We start from the raw sequence: 7,099 nt of genomic DNA, 5'->3' as shown, positions 1-7,099 counted from the left end.
TATTGTGTATTTTGCTTGTTGATTTTTACTTAAGCACTCATGATATTTTATTAGTTTTCTGTTTTTTTTTTTTTTTTTTTTTTTTTTTTTTTTTTGGTCAGTCGTGGGCCTGAACTCTGGGCCTGGGCACTGTCCCTCAGCTCTTCAGCTCAAGGCTAGTACTCTACCACTTGAGCCACAGCGCCACTCCCGGCTTTTTCTGCTTATATGGTACAGAGGAATTGAACCCAGGGCCTCATGCATGCAAGGCAAGCACTCTACCACTGAACCACCTTCCCAGCCCTAACAGATTTTCTTTCTTTTTTTTTTGGTCATGAGCTTGAACTCTGGGCCTGGGTGCTGTCCTTCAGCTCTTCAGCTCAAGGCTAGTGCTCTACCACTTGAGCCACAGCACCACTTCAGGCTTTTTCTGCTTATGTGGAATTGAACCCAGGGCCTCATGCATGCAAGGCAAGCAGTCTACCACTGAACCACCTTCCCAGCCCTGTCTTACTCTTGCCAGATCTTGTATATGACATAATTTTTCTTTTGATCATTTGAATTTCTGTTACTAGGACAGAATTGATAATCCTGATGTTTTTTTGGGTGTGGTGGTGGTGGTACTAGGATTTGAATCCCAAGACCTCAAGCTCTTGCTTGGCTTTTGCACTTATGGCTGAGGCTTTGCCACTTGAACAACACCTCCACTTTTGGCTCTTTGCTGATTGATTGGAGATACAAATCTCAGACTTTTGTCTAGGCTGGCTTTGAACTTCAATCCTCATATGTCAGCCTCCTGAGTAGCTAGGATTATAGGTGTGAGCCACCTTCCCAGCTCCTATTTGGGGAGTTTTAATAATCAGATGTTCTGATTTAGTACTGGTAGGACACAGTGAGGTTTTACTACTCAAAGGTAGAATGTTGCTCAGTGGTAGAGCTTTTTGCCTAGCATGTAAGAGGCCCAGAGTTTATTCATTATTTCAGAAAAAAAGAAACAAAAAGTTGTGAAAGACGTTAATTTAATCATCTAAATGGGAACTTTCAGTTTTATTTGGAGAGTCATTTTACAAAGAAGTAGCCAGATGAGTGGAATACAGTGTTTTTGTTAAGGGATCATAGGAAGTTATGTTGACATTTTTATCTTTTAAAAAGAAATAATAGGACTCTAGAGGGCATGGCTTAGCTATAGAGCTCCTGCCTAGGAAGTACGAAGACTTCAGTTCAAAACCCAGTATTGCTCTGACACCCCAAATCTTTTGCCATCAACATATTTTATAAATAACTCCAACTTCTTAACATTTTTCTTAACATTGTTCTTTTGGGGGTGGGATAATGTTTCAAGGCTGGCTTCAAACTGCTGGGGTCAAGTAATCCTCCTGTTTCAGCCTTCCTGGTAGCTGGAACAATAGTTATACACAACTATGCCCAGTCATCTGACAACTCTCTCTCTCTCTCTCTCTCTTTCTCTCTCTCTCTCTCTCTCTCCCTCTTCCTTCCTTCCTTCCTTCCTTCCTTCCTTCCTTCCTTCCTTCCTTCCTTCCTTCCTTCCTTCCTTCCTTTCTTCCTCCCTCACTACCTCCCCCTCTCTCTTTCTTTCTTTTTGCTTGCTTGCTTGCCCTAGGATCTCACATGGCTTCCTTGCTTATGGGTGGCTATTGTGCTTCTAAGTCTCCAGTTTGGCATTTTTACTGGTTAATCATGATGGAGTCTTTTCTGTCTGGGCTGCTTTTGATCTGTGATCCTCTATGTCTCAGCCCTCTGATTAGCCAGGATGATAGGCATGAGCCACTGGCATGCTGTGGCCTTCTTGAAGCTCCTCTTTTGAATAAATCATGGAAAGGAATCTAGTTGACACATATAGGGAAAAATACCTCAAGTAGATAAGTTTAGATAGTCTTTAGCAAAGAAACCTGAATATAATGTCTAGGTTCTATTTAAAATGTGGTGAGATTTTATATATCTATAGCTACAAAATCTTACCATTTTTTAAGTATACATAATTAAAAAATATATGTATATGGATAGATAATGTAAGTCCTAGTATTTATTCTTTTAAATCTAAATCTTAAGAGGTCAGGAATATTGGAGATGTAACTCATCAGTAAAACATTTGCCTAGCATGTTTGAGGGCCTGAGCTTGATCCCCAGCACCAAGGAGGGAAAAAAAAAAGTTCTAGTTCTCTATGAGCAATTTTTTTTTTCTATGAGCAATTTTGCAGTGTATTGTTTTGGAGTTTAAATTCGTGATGATTCATCCTTTAGTCAGTCGCCAGTCAATCCAATTTAAAAGGCAGTTTATCCTGAATCCAGACCAGCAACTGGAATTACTAGACTTTGTATTGTCTTTCCATTTATGGTAATACTTAAACACTGACAGTGTTTTCTGGTCACCTGAGAGGAATTGCCTAGATTTTTGTGTGTACAGACTCAGGCTTCTTACCTGTAAGTTAGTCTTTCTTACAAATGGATTTATAGAGCCTTGAAAAGTAGAGATAGACTTTAAATGTACATTCACATTTTAATCGGCTAAGTATGGCTAGTGCTTTTCATGAGATCATCAAGTACCTCAGGAGAAGGCTGTGTGACTAAATTGGTGATGATCTTAGGATATACCTAATGGATTGAGAAGAATTGACAATGCCAGGAAAATTTACTCATAGAGTCAGAGGCATAAAGCCTTGGGACAGATAATGTTAAAACCATACCTCTTTCTGCAAACACACCTGTTTAACCTACTTGATTTCTAGATATAGCCACATAGACAAACCCCCAAAGCACTCTGAGTGGCTGAAAGTTACCAGTGTATGCTAACCTTGCCCAGCTTGTGTTTGAGATAGGGTCTCATTGACTTTTGTTGGAGTAACCTTGAATCTTGGTCTTTCTGCCTCTGCCTCCTGAGTGTTGGATTACAAGCTGGAATTTTTCTTCATAAGGGTTTTAAAAGTTATTCAGTAGTTTGTTTGGCCAGGTGTCAGTGGCTCACGCCTGTCATCCTAGCTACTCAGGAGGCTGAGATCTGAGGATCACGATTTAAAGCCAGCCCCTGCAGAAAAGTCCATTAGACTCTTATCTCCAATTAACCACCAGAAAACCGGAAGTGGCCCTGTGGCTCAAGTGGTAGAGCACTCACCTTTAGCTGAACAGCTCAGGGTCAGCACCCAGGCCCAGAGTTAAAGCCCCACAACTGAAAAAAAATTAGTTTGTTTGAACTGAAGTAGAATATATTTGAGTATAGACAGTATCTGCTGGAGATCAAAGGAACCTGGTAACCGTAGTTGCCTCTACAATGGCATTGGAGTAGAAGTGGCATCTACTATAGTGCTATTTGACAAGGGGTTTCTGAGACCTCACTTGTGGGAACACCTCCAGTCCAATTAAAGTTCAGTAGAATAGAACAAGGAAGAAAACAATAACTATCTGTAGTTATTGGAAATATAAAAGCTATATAGATTCAGAAAAAAGTATGGAGGCATCCTCTGTAATATTTGCACTCTTACAAGTTTTTGTCCAGCAAAGTTTGGATATGGAAAAATTCTTTGGTTTTGGTGTGAAGATGAGCCTGTAAATTCCATTGACATGCCTTTATCTCACACTTAGTAGATGACCACCCAGAGCACATAGGGTTATAACAGTATAAACGGAGACCATGTGATCTCTGAGCTTTTTTTGTTACAAGAACAAGAGCTTAAATGGAGCTCCTAGGAGAAAGGCAGTGTTTAACAAGTACATGTTTGTGTTAGTTTGGGTTATACATATAATAATTACTTCTCTAGAAAGGAAAAAGCAAATCCTAATGACTATACTCTGGACCTTTTATATTTTCCCCTCTCCCTATCTCTTCCCCTCTCTCTCTTCCCTCCTTCCCTCTTCCTTTCTCCCTTTTCCTCTCTTCTTCTCTCCTACCTCTTCCCCCCACATCCTTCCCCTCCCCTTCTTCCTCCCCTCCCCTCCCCTCTCCTTTCTTGTCCTCTTCTCTTGTGAATTTTATGTTTCACAGCAAAATTTTTGACTGTCTTAGTTTATGTTTAAAATTAAGTTTCCAATTTCAAAGTTCAGTTACATGTTGCTCACTTCCTTTTTTCTGAAACAGGAAGAAAATATTTGGAAATAAAACCACCCAAATATGCTTTAGGATTATTGCCCATAATTTTAGAGCCTAGCATTCTTAAAAGTTAGGAGTCTGAGGGCTGGGAAAGTGGCTCAGTGGTAGAGCGCTTGCCTTGCATGCATGAGGCCCTGGGTTTGATTCCTCAGCACCACATAAGCAAAAAGAAAAAAACCGAAAGTGATGCTGTGACTCAAGTGGTAGAGCGCTAACCTTGAGCTGAAGAGGGATAGGGCCCAGGCCCAGAGTTCAGGCCCCAAGACCGGACCCCCCCAAAAAAAACAAACAAAAAAAACAACTAAAAGTTAGGAGTCTGTTTAGCACTTAAGAAATATATTAAATTTAGATACTTGAATTCTTATGCTCGAAGTAATACAGTGTATAATTCTATTAGTGTGCAGTTACATTAATGTATTGATTTTAAAAGATTGAGACTGCTTAGTATAATGAAATCATAAACTACATTTTCAGTATAGCAGATTGAAGGAAAATAAAGTATTATCAATGAGCAGTAACATTTCCTTGTATTTAAGAAGATGTGCTTTCTGGAGAAACGTTTAGTTATCATGCAGAAGGGATCTTTTCGCTAAATACTTATGAAAGGAAAAATAGTAGCTTTATGGGGCAGAGACCTAATAGATATCACCTTAACCAAGTGATCAAATTAAATAGCCCCATGAATGGGACATGGGTATTTTGAGTCTCTTAACATATGATGTACTTTAAAGAATATAACATTACTTCTTTGGTATTCTTGACAAATTGAATCTAATTGTGAGGAAATATCCAAACCCAAATTGAGGGAGGTTATTTTATAAAACAAATACCTGTTGTCTTTTAAAATCAGCATATTTTAATTGTACAACTGAGTTTAATTGTGGTGTTTCCCTAACTACACTTAATGTACTTTGATCAAATGCACCCCTTCTGTTGCATTCTTATGTACTCTACCCTGTTTTAAAGCAATTTTAATAGATTATTTTCATACATGCATATAAAATACTTGTACAGCATTCCTTCCTCTATTATCCTCTCACTTTCCACTGATTTCCACCTTCAAACAATTTCTGTTATTAACTGGGTGTGGTGGTATGTGCCTGTAATTCCAGCACTCAGGAAATTGAGGGAGGATCTCAAGTTCGAAACCAGCCTGTTACATAGTGAGAATTTGTCTAAAAAAGAAAAAAGGAAGAAAAACAGAAAAGAAAATGGAAAAATATAAACATATTATGATGGTGAGATAGAGACTATAAAGAATCACTCCAGATGAAAGGAGGAAAAAACGGTTCCAGATTCAGGAAGATATCATTAAGAAATAGGATGTGAAACTGGGAAATGGTGGCTTAATGCTTTTAGTTTAAGCAACTCTGGATGGAGGCAGAGAGTTGAGGGATGGTAATTCCTTGCTACCCTGGGCAGGAAAGTCTGAGATTCTTTATCTAATGCAGATGTTATCTGGATTAGGGAAGGGAAGGGGAAGAACAGAACGATGAGACAAAGGACAAGGGGGAAACTAATGCAACAGAGATTCACAAGACCACTTGTTGGTAATGATCTGTTGGGGGAGGGAAAGTAGGAGAAAAAACAGGGAAGGGGTAACAAGTTTGACAAGAATTTTATTTATTATCTTATATAACTGTAACCCCTCTGTATATCACCTTGACAATTAAAAAAAAACAACTTGGAAGTAGTGCTGTGGCTTAAGTGGTAGAGTAGCTAGTCTTGAGTAAAAAAAGTCCAGAGATAATGCCCATGCTCTGAGTTCAAACCCCAGGATCTGAACAAAAACAAACATTTGAGGAAACTTGAATAAGGTCTATAGATAATAATACAAGTATCAGTGTTAACATTCCTGGTAATTTTGCTACCCTTAGAGACAGCATATTTAGGAACACTGCAGTACTTTGGGTTAAAGAAGCACTGTCAGTTTACCACTTTCAGACAAATCAGTAAAAAACATGATATTGTAAGTGTGATTAAACACCAGAGTGGGGGAAGAATCCAGGTTCACATTGCATCACAATTCTCTGGGGATATTTTTGTGACTTTCCTAAGTTTGAAATTACTTCAAAGTGAAAAGTTAATGGATGTAATAGTTTGATAAAGTCTGTCACTACTGATTTTTTAATGTTAAAAAAACTCTGGATTATTTTTTTAATCTATAAAATGAAGTGGCTGGATGAGGTTAAACTTTTAAGGTTTTCCTATTTATGCATTCCTTGGCTTTCTAACCAGATATTTGTAACAGTAATTTTTACCCTGAATACAGCCATTCTCAAAGAAGCCACTAGTAGAAAGTGGAAGCTAAGTGTTTTTCCTGTGAATCAAATGATGTTAAAAAATAAAGCCTGATTGTGCAGGGAAAGATGGAGAAAGTTGGAATGGATGACATTGATCAAGATGCATTGTACTCACATCCTGACTTCTGGAATTGAAACCATTTTGTAGAACTACTTAATAAAAATAAATACTAAAAAATGAGGCCTAGGTGCTACATGACAATATAATAGTTATTGAACTATTTTTTTTCTTCCAGAGAAATTTTTATTGTGTATTTTGCTTGTTGATTTTTACTTAAGCACTCATGATATTTTATTAGTTTTCTGTTTTTTTTTTTTTTTTTGGTTGTTGTTGTTGTTGCTGGTCATGGGGGCTGAACTCTGGGCCTGGTGCTGTCCCTCAGCTCTTAAGCTCAAGGCTAGTGCTCTACCACTTGAGCCACAGTGCCAATTCAGGCTTTTCTGCTTATGTGGTGCTGAGGAATTGAACCCAGGGCCTCATGCATGCAAGGCAAGCACTCTACCACTGAGCCACCTTCTCAGCCCATCTTACTAGTTTTCTATGCAATATTATTTAACAATTGATTATTCAATGAAAATGTACTCCAGATCCAAGATTCATAATGAAATATATGTGCTAGAGATTCATAGTCCCTGAAGCTTAGGATTGTCGGTATATAAATAGTGGAACTGGGCTGGGAAGGTGGCTCAGTGATAGAGTGCTTGCCTTGCATGC

Source organism: Dipodomys ordii, unplaced genomic scaffold (assembly GCF_000151885.1).
Source record: "Dipodomys ordii isolate 6190 unplaced genomic scaffold, Dord_2.0 Scaffold1, whole genome shotgun sequence".
Lineage (NCBI taxonomy): Eukaryota > Metazoa > Chordata > Mammalia > Rodentia > Heteromyidae > Dipodomys > Dipodomys ordii.
The sequence above is the reverse complement of the archived record's forward strand: the minus strand, read 5'-3'. Positions refer to the sequence as shown.